General features: G+C 40.1%; 1 protein-coding gene across 1 annotated transcript in view; it reads left to right on the top strand.

The window, feature by feature from the left end:
- Positions 1–15,497, top strand: part of LOC136875054 (zinc finger protein 436) — a 109,753-nt gene that overhangs the window by 77,690 nt on the left and 16,566 nt on the right. The gene's annotated exons all lie outside the window — the stretch shown is intronic.

Here is a 15,497-nt window from a genome sequence, read left to right as displayed (position 1 = left end):
TTGATTTACAAGTTTGTTGGGCTGAGTGGCTAAAAACTGTCAACATAGTTACTGGGATATAAAGCAAAAATAACTTTATTTAAAATCTACAAGTTTGATTTTAAATTTTTTGGAAAATGATATAACTGTACCGTTCTATCGTAACTAAGCTCTGAAAATGATATATCAAAGCTTTTGTTGATCAAGCAGCAAGTATCCCTGCATTTGGATGCTCTTAATGGGAAAGATAGACAACCAACTGAACTATTACTCTAAAATGGCATGAGTTTACTTGGGGATGAATGCTCTGATGCTTGTAAAATTGAAGTATGAGCAAATAAGTTTTCTGTGTTAAAATAAATTGTCTTCAAATTGTGCTGATACTCAGCTCTGCAATTTAAAAGATTCTGTGTAAGGGGGCATTTAACAAATCTGTGGGTATTCTGTAATAGTAGTTCTTGTTTGGGTATCATTTGTTATACTAGTTTGATTCAGACCTCTGTGCAATGTTATCTTGTGCAAACAATTTTGTTATTAATGATAATGATGGTGAATAAACAATATAAGAGAAGGACTGTTCAATGAAAGTTGAGAAACTAGAGGTTAGGACCAGGGTCCATCCAGTTACTTATATCTGCTGATGAAATTGTTCTGTATTGTATGAAATCAGGAAAATCTAGACAAGTCTCGTGGTTAAAAAGGGAAACACTAGTACAGGTCAGCTTAATATAAGTGTCTGGTATTATTATGACATTGATGAGGACTCCAATGGGATGGAAAGAAATTTGAACCAGTCTCTTTGGAACAATAATCACCTCAAATGGTAGAAGAGATGTAGAAGTGAACCACTGTGTCAAGAGTGTGGTCATCATAACAGGAGAGTAGTTAGAAAGGGGGAGATCAAGGAAGAGAAAAGGATGATGGTATATGGAACACCCTTTCAACCTACACTTATAGTACTCTGGATAAGAGGCAGGCGAGTTACCCTCACAGCACGGGGCCGGCAAATAAATGTTGAATACACTTGATACCTTGTAGCTTTCCTACAGACCTATCAGTCTCTTCAAGTTTATCATTGTAGTTCATTGTATTCTGGTTTCAGTGGCTTCTTGTACTATCATTCCCCAGACAACACTAATTGATAATAATTGAACAATGCTGCCATATATTAATCCCTTATTTTCAGATGCTGAATTAAAAAAGTAATTTAAAAATCTTATATAGCTAGTAAGAACTGGAAAGAGTATGCTTGCACAATTCAAAACTTTTTATATCAGAATGAAGTGATAAGTTGTTGTGTTGGTGGTGTCCAACGCGGTATGGAGCATCAAAAGTTACCACATAATTAATTCACCTCGTACATGTCTAATATCTTGATAAGGTTGTATATGTTTAACATAAAAAATACATTATTTTTGTCATGTTTTTATGGGACTACCAAAGTGCATGCAAGCCAGGCACAAATATCTTCAGCACTCCATATATTTCCATTCATCTCCCACTTTGTCTCTCCTTATTTATATATCGAGTGAGTTGGCTGTGCAGTTAGTGGTGTGCAGCTGTGAGCTTGCATTCTGAATATAGTGAGTTTGAACCCTATTGTTGGCAGCCCTGAAGATGGTTTCCTGTGGTTTCCCATTTTCACACCAGGCAAATGTATCTTAATTAAGGCTGTGGCTGCTTCCTTCCCATTCGTAGCCCATTCCTATCCCATAGTCACCATAAGACCTGATATAGATATTGATTCCCATAGGGAATATCATCTGATGCCCAAACAGGCATCAGTTTTTGGTAATGAGACAAAGTCTCTCACAGTGCAATGGCACTGCCGGTGGCTCCAAATAGCCTACACAGTGTCCTCCATGGCATGCACTAGCCATGCGTCTTGGTAGGTGTGCTAGGTACCAACTGATAAGCCCAACCTAGCACACGGGGGTGAAACGCTGGCAACCAGAAATGAGTTAGCTGGAAAATTTATAATAGCCAATAACAGACCATTTATATTGGTATCATAAGACCAATCTGTGTCAATGCAGTGTTAAGCAACTAAGCAACTTGTTTCACCTTCATTGGTTGTACTGTTCTGCCTCCCATGTCTGCACTTCCTTATAAAGCCACTGCCCAAAAAACTTCATGCATTTGTAATATCGTACAGTAACTAGAAGTTATCCTGTTTGGATGATAGCTTACACGAGTGGCCAAATTAGTTGAGTGGCTTGATTGTGAATCATTGCAGCATTCCTCTACACAAAACAACAATAATCAGAGCAGATGCATGATGATAACTTCAGTTCTCTGATGAGTGCTACCAAGGGGAAAATGTTTAAAGTTGTATCCAATATGTTTCTATTCTTTTTAATAATACAAAACCGTACTTCAAATTATTGTAAAAATAAAGAGATACTTACATTTTTAGCAGTTTTTGGAGGAAATTTATTTATAAAATTACTTTTCCCAAGAAGATCAAGAAGTATTCATTTGTACTTTATTTCTCAATGCCTATGAAAATATTTTGTTGTAATGTTTTTATTTACATGTTACAAAACCACAATAGCAGTACATTATTTCATGCACAAGGCAGTTACAGTTCCTCCAAATGCTGTGTTGATGGTTTTGAGTCACTTTTGATGTGTCGAACATTTTGTGTTGGCATGATCCAAGCTCTGCATGATGGTTGGTTGGATACTGTATCAGAATGATATCTCAGAAGTATTTCCAATCACAAATGGGCTCAAGCAAGGATGTGTACTTGCACCTGCATTTTTTTCCCTGTACCTGTCAGCCATGCTTTATGAGAAATCACCTGCAAACAACGTAAGTGTGGAAATTAAATATCAGTATGAAGGGGGCTTTTTGACCCGGCCAGCCCTCGCTCTGGGAGATAAACAAGTTCCACCCAGGTTACAGAATTGCAATATATAGATGACAATGCTTTTCCAGTCCACATACACCAGAAGAACTTCAACAATCTTGTCATCAGCTTCAGCAGAGCATACGAACATTGTGGTCAGACTGCTAACATTTAGAAGACCAAAGTTCCTGCTTAGACTGCTCCTGGAACTAGCATTCCAGATTTTGACATCACTATATCTGGCACAACTCTGGAAAGGGTAGATCACTAATTGTACCTCAGGAGTATTCTCTCAATGCAGAGTACCTTTGTGAAGGACGTGGAGAACAGAATACAGGCTGTCCATGTGGCTTTTGGATGGCTTGCATTGAGTGTTCCAGAACAAAGATCTGAGAATTAGCACGAAAATGATGGTGTGCCAAGGTGTTGTTGTTTCTGCGTTACTCCATGGGTTTGAAACCTGGACTCTATACTGCCAAGGCATCAAGAAACTGGAATGCTTTGACCAACAAAATCTTAGGTCCATCGACAATCCCAAGTAGTAATATTGTAACTCACGTGTTTGGGGTTTTGAGTTAAGTCAGTCACTGAACTAACATTAAAATTGTCTATCATTTGAACCATAAAACATAGTATGTTTGAAATTGAAAAAAAGAAGTTATTCTCAAAAATATTAATATTGTAATAGTAACTAGATCCCCTATTACAGGTATTAATATTGTATCTTGAATTACAATTGTACTACTCGAAGCTTTTCATTGTTGTCTAACATTGTCAACATTTCAGATTCAATTGATAGGTTTGTTTTATCATGTTTCCTACTCTGATGAAACATAAGAATCATGCTTCTCTTGTTTTGGCACCATTTCTCAGGTGATGGTCTGAAAATTGGTATTACAGAAGCCTCTAATGCTTCTTCCTTGTCACAAGTTCTAACCATACTGTAGTATGGCCCCGCGATGTAGGGGGCAACATATCCATCTGTCACCCGGCGGCCTCAGTTTCAATTCCCAGCCAGGTCAGGGTTTTTTAATTGTAATGATTAATATACCTGGTCTGGGGACTGGGTGTTTTTGACATCCTTAATCTTCCTTTCCTCACACACATTCCACACTACCGCCATTCCAATTACATGCAGATTCATATAATATGATGCCAGTAGGGGCAAAAGATCCACATGGGTCGACACCCCAAACAAATAGCATTTTTTTAAAAAGAATACCTTAAGTGAAACGATAAGGGATTTTTCATTTTTGCACAAGGAAAATGGTGCAAATGGCACTCAATATCTTCAAAAACAAAGAAATAATCAGTTTAGGTGTAATAATAATTAATTTCATTCTTTAACTTTTAATTATAGGAAATAATATTTGACTGAATTACTTCTAGAGTCATTGTTTGTGTTTGTTTCATTCCCCTTTATGGACGATAAATTGTCGTCCAGCAGGAAATGCCCGCCGCACGTTATGGACATGGACTTAAGGCAAATTATTTTGACCACACTTGCATTGTATTTTACTGAATGTTTTCTTGAAACACTAAAAAATGTGTTTGTATCTTACTGTTACATGTTGAGTTTAGTATAATGCCTCGAACCAGGAGTTGAAGCACAAGGGCACATTTCCGCCGGCAGCGCACATTGTTCTTACATCTTTCCTATCACCTGTTTTCTGACACAACACAAATCATTGGCTGGCATATCTTTTTCTTTTCTGTAGTGGGCGTAGCCTAATTTATCCACAAAGACACACACAAGATGCTGTCAGTTGGTACACTTATTTATTTAATCTTAAGTTCACATAAACTTATACATAACTGTAATCACTGCTGTCACTAGCAAAATACAGTACATACATCAACAAAGCCACCATTCTAAACAACTTCCTATCACTTCAGCGTGGAGACTGCAACCACTGTATGTCACAACAGCATGAGGCCACAAGTGTATTCTTCCTACACCATAACACTACTAAGCAATAACTCATAAGTCATCATTACCATCAAGACCACTTCCTTATATTCATGCCTGGCTAGACTTCTAGAAAAATACATTACAAAAAAAAATACCTCCTCGAAAATTCTAGAGTGCCTAACAACATGATTATAATGTACATATTTCATGACATAACCTCATAAACAACGTGATCCTAAAAAAAAATACCTCCTCGAAAATTCTAGAGTGCCTAACAACATGATTATAATGTACATATTTCATGACATAACCTCATAAACAACGTGATCCTAAAAAAAAATACCTCCTCGAAAATTCTAGAGTGCCTAACAACATGATTATAATGTACATATTTCATGACATAACCTCATAAACAATGTGATCGTATAATAATAATAATAATAATAATAATAATAATAATAATAACTTGAAACAATTTCCACCCTTCGTCACACTCGTCGACTTTGCCTTGGACGTAGATTGTATCTTCTTTCTTCCTCAATGTCACTGGATGTTCTCACCTGGTCTTGACCAGCTTGTGCCGTGTCGGGGGTCAGGGTTGCCTCTCTGCCAGCCTCTTTCTGAATGATACTAACTGGATGTAACACTTCATGGCCATACATACAAGTAATAATAATCATAATCATAAAATAATAATATTAAGAATAATTCAAGCTCGATACTTGCATTATTTATCCACAGGTGAGACTATATTGTTTTCTAGTTAAATCTGTTTATCACACTTGCGTCAGTATCCCCCCTATAACTTGAAATCATTTCCACACTTCGTCACACTTGTCGACTTTGCCTTGGACGTACGGTGTATCTTCTTTCTTCCTCGATGTCGCTGGATGTGCTCACCTCCTCTTGACCAGCTTGTGCCGCGTAGCGGGTGAGGGTTTCCTCGCTGCCAGCCTCTTTCTGAATTATAGTCAATGCATTCTCCTCACGATGACCAGATGGTGCTATGTCATTAGTAGCCTCTCCTCCAGGCTTACTCTGTATGCGCAGTGGTTGCGTGACTCACCACAACTCCGATGTGCGGACCTTGATAGAAGGGTTGGTCTTTAGTAAGTACACCCCATGGCCCAGGTGTTTACCCATCTCGATGGGACCAACCAACAGGTGCAAGATCTGTGTGAAACCCTCCAATCTTATTACTGGTTACGTCGCAGTACATGTTTGCCTGATAGGAAGATCTGGGTCTCTTCGACATCTTGAGCCTTGGCCTAGGTAAAGGATCTCTTTTGGACCAAAGCTTGCTTCTCCTTGATATTCTGCTTTTGCTGCTGCTGATGCCACTCTGCCAGGGAAAAGCTGCATCATCTTGACCTGAAGTGGGTGGTGGACGAATCTCCCAATCCCCAGTGCCGTATAGCTGTCGACCAAGAAACAGCTCCGCTGGGGAGTAGCCGGTGGCACGGTTGATGCATCGTCACAAGGCAAAGAGTGACTGCAGTATCTGACAGTCCCACAGTCGATGTTCTTTGTATATCAGGTATACCTGTAGCATCCTTTTTAGCTCCTGGTTTCGTCATTCTGTTGAATTGGTGGCCCTTGGGTTGTAGATAGGGGTGGTCCAGTGCTAAAAAAATACCCATTCTGTCATCATTTGCTGCCACTTCCTCGACGCGAACCGACTCTCATTGTCTGACTGACCCGTAGCAGACTGGTGATGCATCCCATCTTTGCTTCAGGTATTGGAAAAACCTCAGTCCATCTTGTGAAGAGATCAGTGATTACTGGGAGTCCTGTTTCACCCCGTCATGTTCTAGGGAAGGACCCATGAAGTACAGGGCTATGACCTTGCATGGGCATTGTGGCTGTCTTCCTCGTTGGCTGGAATCTGCCTTCCTATTGCTTGCCTTGGTGCAGGCACAGATGTAGCACCCCTTCACGTAGTCCAGGATGTCTTTCTGCATGTTGACCCAGAAGAATCTTCGTTGGAGAGACTGATATGTCTCTCTGCCTCCTGGATGTCTGGCTTCAGTGCTGTCGTCGAACTTCTCAAGGATGTCAGTCGTGGGCTGTCTGGGGATCACCACTACTGTAGGCGCATCGGAGAGGTGTGACCTGTACATCAAGAGTCCTCCGTCAAACTGGATGTTCTTGTAGCCCATCTTAAATTCCCTCGGAACAAGTCGACTATCAGTGTTCTCTCTCCCAATCCACTGCGTCATGGTTCTACAGGGCTTGTCTTGTTCCTGCCACTGTTTGATCACTCCCAGATCAAGTTCATTCTTGATGGTCATAAGGCTAGTTTGCTTAGGCCGTCTCGTGTTTTGGTGGGAACTTTCTCTCAATGGTGCTCTTAGCTTCAGGTTCTATCGTTTGGTGCCTAGATAAGCTGTCTGCTCCTATGTTCGTCGGTCCTGGGACGTGACACACATCAAAATCAAATTCTGCGATTAACAGAGCCCATCGCATCAATTTAGATTTTGAGCCAGAGACCAAGTTTAACCATTTGAGAGTGGCATTATCGGTGTAGAGCTGGAAGTTCCTTCCCTCCAAGTAGCCTCTGAATTTGCCCATGGCCCACACCATGGCTAAGGCTTCCTTCTTGGCAGTCCAGTAGCGTCGTTTGGTGGGAGATAGCTTCCTTCTGGCATACTCGAAGATATCCCTTCCGCCATCACTCCTCTCCTGGAATAACACTGTTCCTAAGCCGGAGTCGCTGCCGTCCGTCTGCAGACACATCTTCCGTTGAGGGTCGGGATGAGCTAGTTTGGGAGCATTGCATATCGCAGCTTTAATGCCTTGGGATGCTGCCCTTCCTTGCTGGTTCATGGGAATTGGTGGTTGTTATGGAGTAGATTGGTGAGTGGTATTGCCTTCTCTTCAATGTATGGCACGAAGCTGCTATTCCATCCACACAAGCCAAGGAACTGATGTACTTGCCACTTGGTCCATGGGCGTTCAGCTTCTTCGATGGCTCCATTCTTCTCCAGTTGCCGTTTTAAGCCTTCAGAGGTTTCATGGCCAAGATATTCTACATAGGACTGGGCGAAGTGACACTTCTCCAGTTGGCAGGTCAGTCCATGAATCTTCAGTCATTCCAGCACTTTCCTCAGATGTACAAGATGTTCTTGAAAATTCTTGCTGTAAATTAAAATGTCGTCGAGATACACCTGGCAAATATTTCCAACATATCCTGATAATACCTTGTACATCAGATGCATGAAGGTGGCAGGAGCATTCTTCAATCCAAAGGGCATTACTGCAAACTGGTACAATCCTCTCGGTTTCATGAAAGCAGTCAGTGGTCTAGAACCTTCCTCGTCCTCCACTTGCCAGTATCCGAAGTTGAGATCCAGCGTGCTGTAAATCCTAGACCCACTTACTTGTTTCAGCGAGTCATTCAGGTCAGGCATGGGGTAGGTATCACTAACAGTCTTGTTTTTTAACCTGCGAAAGTCCACACACAGTTGATACTCCCCATTATTCTTTTTTGGTAGGACAGTTGGTGAAGCCCAACAGGATATGGAGGGTTCGATGAGAACTTGCCATTCCATCTCTTGAATCTTCTGGATGATGAAGTTGCACTTATCAGAGTTGATTGAACATGGACATTGCTTGATGGGTGAGGAAGCGCTGCATTCAGTGCTATGTGTTACCCTGATAGTCGTCCTATTTTATTGGTGATGACTTCTGGAAAGTCTCTTAAGGTGTTTCTCAGCTCCTCCTCTTCACTCAGTCGAAGGTGTGGTAACTGGATATCTCCCAGGTTTATGTCGACTTCAGTATCCTTGCGAGTCCGGAGATTTCCATCGTGCCAGGTGACCCTCCTAAAAAGACTTCATGAGTTGTATAGTCTAGGATCACCTTGTATTCCACCAGAAAGTCATGACCTAATCTGATGTCAGGTATTTCTGAATCACTGCAACATCGCTTGCAATAGGCATACTCATACATTTAGGACTTAGGTTTGTCTGTCCTTGGATGGAATAGATTACCCCGTCCACTGCTATCACCACACTTCCAAGGTGGTGACATTTCATACGCAGTAGTAATCTGGCAACAGTCTCATTGACAAATGAATGGCTTGCTTAGCTGTCGAGTATGGCTGAAAAATTCTCGTTGCCAATCCTTCAAATGATAATTAGTTGGGGTTTGCCTGTTCTACTCACTACCTGACCAATCCCTCTCTTACTTGACCAGTGTTGCTCGTTTGTCAGCTCTTGAGCCACCTTCCTGGTCTCGGTCCTGCTACCCTCCCCCCCTTAATCCATAATGGGCTGGACCAAGTTTCCCCTGCCACCCTCCCCCCCCCCCCTTAATACATAATGGGCTGGACCAAGTTTCCCCAACGTCAAGGCTGGGCACTTGTTCTTCGAGTGACCCGCTCTTTCACAATGGTAGCACTTCTTAACTGCGCTGGTCTCTTCTGTAGCTTTGCTCTTATGTTCCTCCTCCAGCTGGGCAATGATTCTGCGTAGATCATCAAAGGATCTGATCTGGGTTGTGATACTTTCACTGGGGATCGAATCTTATCGTAGAGTAGCTCTGTGATGTCTGGTAAGATCTCATTTTCGCTTCCTTCTGGGTGCAGATGATTGAAGAGTTGGTACTTTTGTAGGACGAAGGCGCTAGCTCTCATGCCGATGGGTTGTGCCTCAGTCAGTAGCTTCCTTTTCACGGAGATCTTCATCCCTTCGTAATTAAACCTAGGAAGGAATTCCCTCTTGACGTCCTTCCAGTTTAGATTTAAACCCTTCAAGTTGTTCCACCAAGTAGCGGCTTGCCCCTTTAATCGCGGTTTGACGAGTTGCATGGAGACGTCCTCTGGTAAATTAGTCCTTCCTAATGGGCTGACTGATCCCTCGACGAAGCTAGTAGGGTTCTCCTCCAGTCACCCCTGGTATTCTGGAAGGCTCTCTATAATCACCTTCGGGTCTAAGTGTGGTGTATTGTCGGTCAGGGTAGAGGGGGATAGAGGTGTGGTGATACATCCCGTTTGTGTTAATATTTTTTCTACTGCATGAAGGATGTTTTCCCTTATATCCTGCATATCTCCCTTGATAGTCGAAAACCGGTTTTCTGACGTTCCTTCAACAGCAGAAATACAGCTTCCAAGATTTCCCTCGATGGCAGAGATACGGCTTTCAAAATTTCCCTCAATGTTAGAAATCCTCCCCTCAACCTGTTGTTTAATGCCGGAAACCTGGATTTCCACCCCCCTCCTTGAGGTCCAAGAAATACCCTTTCAGCTGGCTTGCTCTACTATCGATCTGGTCAACCTGCCTCAGATTTGACCTGATGTCCGATATCTTCTGCATTAATTGATTGGTGACGTCGCTAATTTGCGATGAAATTCTGTCACTTATGGTTGAAATTTTCCGTTCTAGGCCCTGTTCTACATTGTAAATCTGTGTGTACACGTGTGCTATCTGGCCAATTATAACTGAGTTAGCTCGAGAAATTTCATCTGTAAGTTTGTCATTTACGTCTGAAATTTTGTTATTTAGTGCCTGCATCATGGTCATTAGGTTAAAACGTATTTTGGGAATATTTACCTCTTCTTCCGATGTTTTGTTGGCATCTTTGTTGACTTCGATGAAAAACTTTTTGGGATCTTCTCTTTTTTCCACGAGATCTTCCCGTAGCCGCTCCTGTAGCGATTTCTTCCCGTTCATCGAGAGATTCCTCTTGGTAAGTTCATCTTTTGAGCTGTTTCACTGACATATTCTATAGTATTCCTTGCATTTTGATCTACTACACTCGTATTCGCTCGTAAATTCTTACGTCCTGTCCCACGGTCACCAGTTAACATATCCACAAAGATGCACACAAGATGCTGTCAGTTGGTACACTTATTAATTTCATCGTAAATTCACGTAAACTTACACATAACCTTAATCACTGCTGTCACTAGAAAGATAGACACATTAACAAAGCTGCCATTTTAAACACTATCACTTGAACATGGAGACTGCAACCAATGTTTATTACAATAACACGAAGTCGCAAGTATATTCTTGCTACACCATAACTGTAATAAACAGTAAGTCATTGTTACCATCAAGACCGCCTCCTTATATACGTGCCTGGTCAGGCTTGTAGAAAAATACATTTTTTAAAAAACCTTCTTGATAATTCTAGAGTGCCTAACTACAGGATTATAATGTACAGAATATTCTACCATCATTCAGTGCCTTTCTGGAAGTTACAGTGTGTTTCAAAATACCATAGTGGATTACAAATTATATATACAGGTAAGAATAAATTATATAATATTAATTTACAGGTATTTACATTTACTGAACTCAGATAAATATTTATGTACAGCATATTTTTCATGACATAACCACACAAACAATGCGATTGTATCATAATAATAATACAAATATTAACTGGATGTAACAATTCATAGCCATTCATACAAATAATAATAATAATAATAATAATAATAATAATAATAATAATAATAATAATAATAATAATAATAATAATAATAATAATCATAATAATAATAATAATAAGAATAATAATTTGAGCTCGATACTTGCATTATTTACCCATGGGTGAGAGAATATTGGGGGGTTATAAATCCCCCATGGAATTATTCTGAACTGACAATAAACAAGTGAAAGCCATCTCAAAATGTTGGCTCTTATGAATATTCACAGAGACAACATTGTAAAACCAACAGATCTCTTGAATCTATTTTCTAAAAAGCCTTGAAAGTTGGATTTTGGATGGTAATCTGAACATACCATTCACTGTAAAACTATTCACTTTGATCATAGTTTTCTTGTTCGGTATTTTAATGTAAGATTTTGTAATGTACCGGTAATGCAATCTGAATATCAACATAATTTACTTGTATCAGTGTCCTTATAATGACACTCATGCATGCATGCAGCACACTTGCGCAAGCTTTTTGTAACTGGAACCTCCTCCCCAATGGTCGAGTTTGGCTGCACTACTGCTCTTTCAGCCTATCACCAAAGTTGAAATCAGTGCCATTGTCATTTTCTAGTGCATCTTCACCAAAATACATCATAATATTTGCCCCATTAACACTCTATACTTCGCAAACCGCTCAGCTCACATTGACTTGTTCAAGCCATACTTACAAGTGATCATGATCCAACCTTAAGTATCCACGATATATTATTTGTATAATATCATGATCTATTTGTATTCAATTGTAATTATGATTCTTTCTTTCTTTCTACATCTGTTTACCATCCCCCTACACCCCAAGGGTTGCTTTTACTCTCATACTTAGCGAGGGTAAATATAAATGTAAACAGACTCTGGGATGGGTTTAAAGAAATTGTTGAGGAATGCGAAAACAGGTTTGTACCATTAAGGGTGGTAAGGAATCGTAAAGACCCACCTTATTATAATAGAGAAATAAAGAGACTAAGAAGGAGGTGCAGACTGGAAAGAAATAGAGTTAGAAATGGCTGTGGAAGTAAGGAGAAATTGAAGGAAATTACTAGAAAATTGAATCTAGCAAAGAAGGCAGCTAAGGATAATATGATGGCAAGCATAATTGGCAGTCATACAAATTTTAGTGAAAAATGGAAGGGTATGTATAGGTATTTTAAGGCAGAAACAGGTTCCAAGAAGGACATTCCAGGACTAATTAATGAACAAGGGGAGTGTGTATGTGGGGATCTTCAAAAGGCAGAAGTATTCAGTCAGCAGTATGTAAAGATTGTTGGTTACAAGGAAAATGTCGAGATAGAGGAGGAGACTAAGGCCAAAGAAGTAATAAAATTTACATATGATAACAATGACATTTACAATAAGATACAAAAGTTAAAAACTAGAAAAGCGACTGGAATTGATCAGATTTCTGGGGATATACTAAAGACAATGGGTTGGGATATAGTACCATATCTGAAGTACTTATTTGATTATTGTTTGGTCAGAGTAGCTATACCAGATGAATGGAGAGTTGCTATAGTTGCCCCTGTGTATAAAGGAAAGGGTGATAGACATAAAGCTGAAAATTACAGGCCAGTAAGTTTGACATGCATTGTATGTAAGCTTTGGGAAGGCATTCTTTCTGATTATATTAGACATGTTTGTGAAATTAATAACTGGTTCGATAGAAGGCAATTCGGTTTTAGGAAAGGTTATTCCACTGAAGCTCAACTTGTAGGATTCCAGCAAGATATAACAGATATCTTGGATTCAGGAGGTCAAATGGACTGTATTGCGATTGACCTGTCTAAGGCATTTGATAGGGTGGATCATGGGAGACTACTGGCAAAAATGAGTGCAATTGGACTAGACAAAAGAGTGACTGAATGGGTTGCTATATTTCTAGAAAATAGATCTCAGAGAATTAGAGTAGGTGAAGCTTTATCTGACCCTGTAATAATTAAGAGGGGAATTCCTCAAGGCAGTATTATCGGACCTTTATGTTTTCTTATATATATAAATGATATGAGTAAAGGAGTGGAATCGGAGGTAAGGCTTTTTGCGGATGATGTTATTCTCTATAGAGTGATAAATAAGTTACGAGATTGTGAGCAACTGCAACGTGACCTCGAAAATGTTGTGAGATGGACAGCAGGCAATGGTATGTTGATAAACGGGGTTAAAAGTCAGGTTGTGAGTTTTACAAATAGGAAAAGTCCTCTCAGTTTTAATTACTGCGTTGATGGGGTGAAAGTTCCTTTTGGGGATCATTGTAAGTATCTAGGTGTTAATATAAGGAAAGATCTTCATTGGGGTAATCACATAAATGGGATTGTAAATAATGGGTACAGATCTCTGCACATGGTTATGAGGGTGTTTAGGGGTTGTAGTAAGGATGTAAAGGAGAGGGCATATAAGTCTCTGGTAAGACCCCAACTAGAGTATGGTTCCAGTGTATGGGACCCTCACCAGGATTACCTGATTCAAGAACTGGAAAAAATCCAAAGAAAAGCAGCTCGATTTGTTCTGGGCGATTTCCGACAAAAGAGTAGCGTTACAAAAATGTTGCAATGTTTGGGTTGGGAAGAATTGAGAGAAAGAAGAGGAGCTGCTCGACTAAGTGGTATGTTCCGGGCTGTCAGCGGAGAGATGGTGTGGAATGACATTAGTAGACGAATAAGTTTGAATGGCGTTTATAAAAGTAGGAAAGATCACAATATGAAGATAAAGTTGGAATTCAAGAGGACAAACTGGGGCAAATATTCATTTATAGGAAGGGGAGTTAGGGATTGGAATAACTTACCAAGAGAGATGTTCAATAAATTTCCAATTTCTTTGAAATCATTTAGGAAAAGGCTAGGAAAACAACAAATAGGGAATCTGCCACCTGGGCGACTGCCCTAAACGCAGATCAGTATTGATTGATGATGATTGAGGGATCTCACCTCTACCGCCTGAAGGGCAGTATCCTGGAGCATGAGAATTTGTATTGTGGATGTACAACTGGGGAGGAGGACCAGTTTCTTAGGTCACCTCGCCTGCTATGCTAACAGGGGCTTTGTGGGGGATGGGAAAATTGGAAGGGATCGACAAGGAAGAGGGAAATAAATGTTCGTTTCCTTAAGTTATGTACCATCCCAGCATTTGCCTGCAGGAGAAGTGGGAACCACGGAAAACCACCTTGAGGAAGGCTGAGGCGGGAATCGAATGGCCCTCTACTCAGATGACCTCCCGAGGCTGAGTGGACCCTGTTGCAGCCCATGTACCACTTTTCAAATTTTGTGACAGAGCCAGGAATAGAACCCAGACCTCCAAGGTGGCAGGTAATCATGCTGATCATACACCGCAGAGGTGGACAAAATTATCATTATGTGTAATTTCATAGTGTTTTTCGTTTAAATATATTTACCTCTTTTTTCTTATGCTTTAAAAAATATGTCAAATAGGTATTGAATATTAAATAATATAAAGTGTATGTTAGAGATAAATAAATAAATAAATAATAATATTGCTGGTGTTCGAACACAATGAACAATGAAACATACACAAATAATCGTCAAATTTTTGTATATTTTACAAGTAGTATCATTGTAACATGACATACAATATTCATATTTTAAATCATTCAGAATCTGATTATTGTATCATGTAATTCTGTAATCAATACATGAAAGAAATCACCAGTTTTATATATTGTTGTCTTTCTGTTCAACACCAACAATAAATTGTAAAAACAACACTAAGTAGTTTAGCTGATTTGTGAGGAATGTACACACGTTGAAAGTGCCATATCTCTAAATATTGAGTTCTGAGGTACAGTGTTACTACTAGGGACCGTCGATATGGGATTTGCGGTTCTCAAAACAGCACGGCTAAACAGTATAGAAGAATTCATCATCTGTCATTAGCTTAAATTGGCAGGCCATGTCCATCATATGAGTGAGAGCAGACTCCTTTGGAAAATCCTGTACAGTGAACTCAGCCCTGGCAAGAGGACTCATGGTGCTCCCCTGAAGCGATATAAAGATCAACTGAAACAGACCATGAGAAGAGTAGATATAAACCCAAATACTTGGCATACGCTTCCAGTGGATCACACTCGTTGGCGTGTATCATCTCGGTTACAGTTGTACAGTTTCAGCGGGAACATTGAAGAAAGGAAAAGGAAACTCATATTGAAAGAAACTCTGTTAAACTCTACCACGCCCGCTACCTTCCATTGGATGCAACATGTGTGGTTGCATGTTTTGTACAAGAATTGATCCAATAAGCCATTGGAGCCATGTCCATCGAGTGGACCAGTGAATTGCAGAACGGCAGGCAAGAAGCATCAACTTG

Source organism: Anabrus simplex, chromosome 5, assembly GCF_040414725.1.
Source record: "Anabrus simplex isolate iqAnaSimp1 chromosome 5, ASM4041472v1, whole genome shotgun sequence".
Taxonomy (NCBI): domain Eukaryota; kingdom Metazoa; phylum Arthropoda; class Insecta; order Orthoptera; family Tettigoniidae; genus Anabrus; species Anabrus simplex.
Note: the sequence above shows the minus strand (reverse complement) of the source record. Positions and strands in the feature narration are given on the sequence as shown.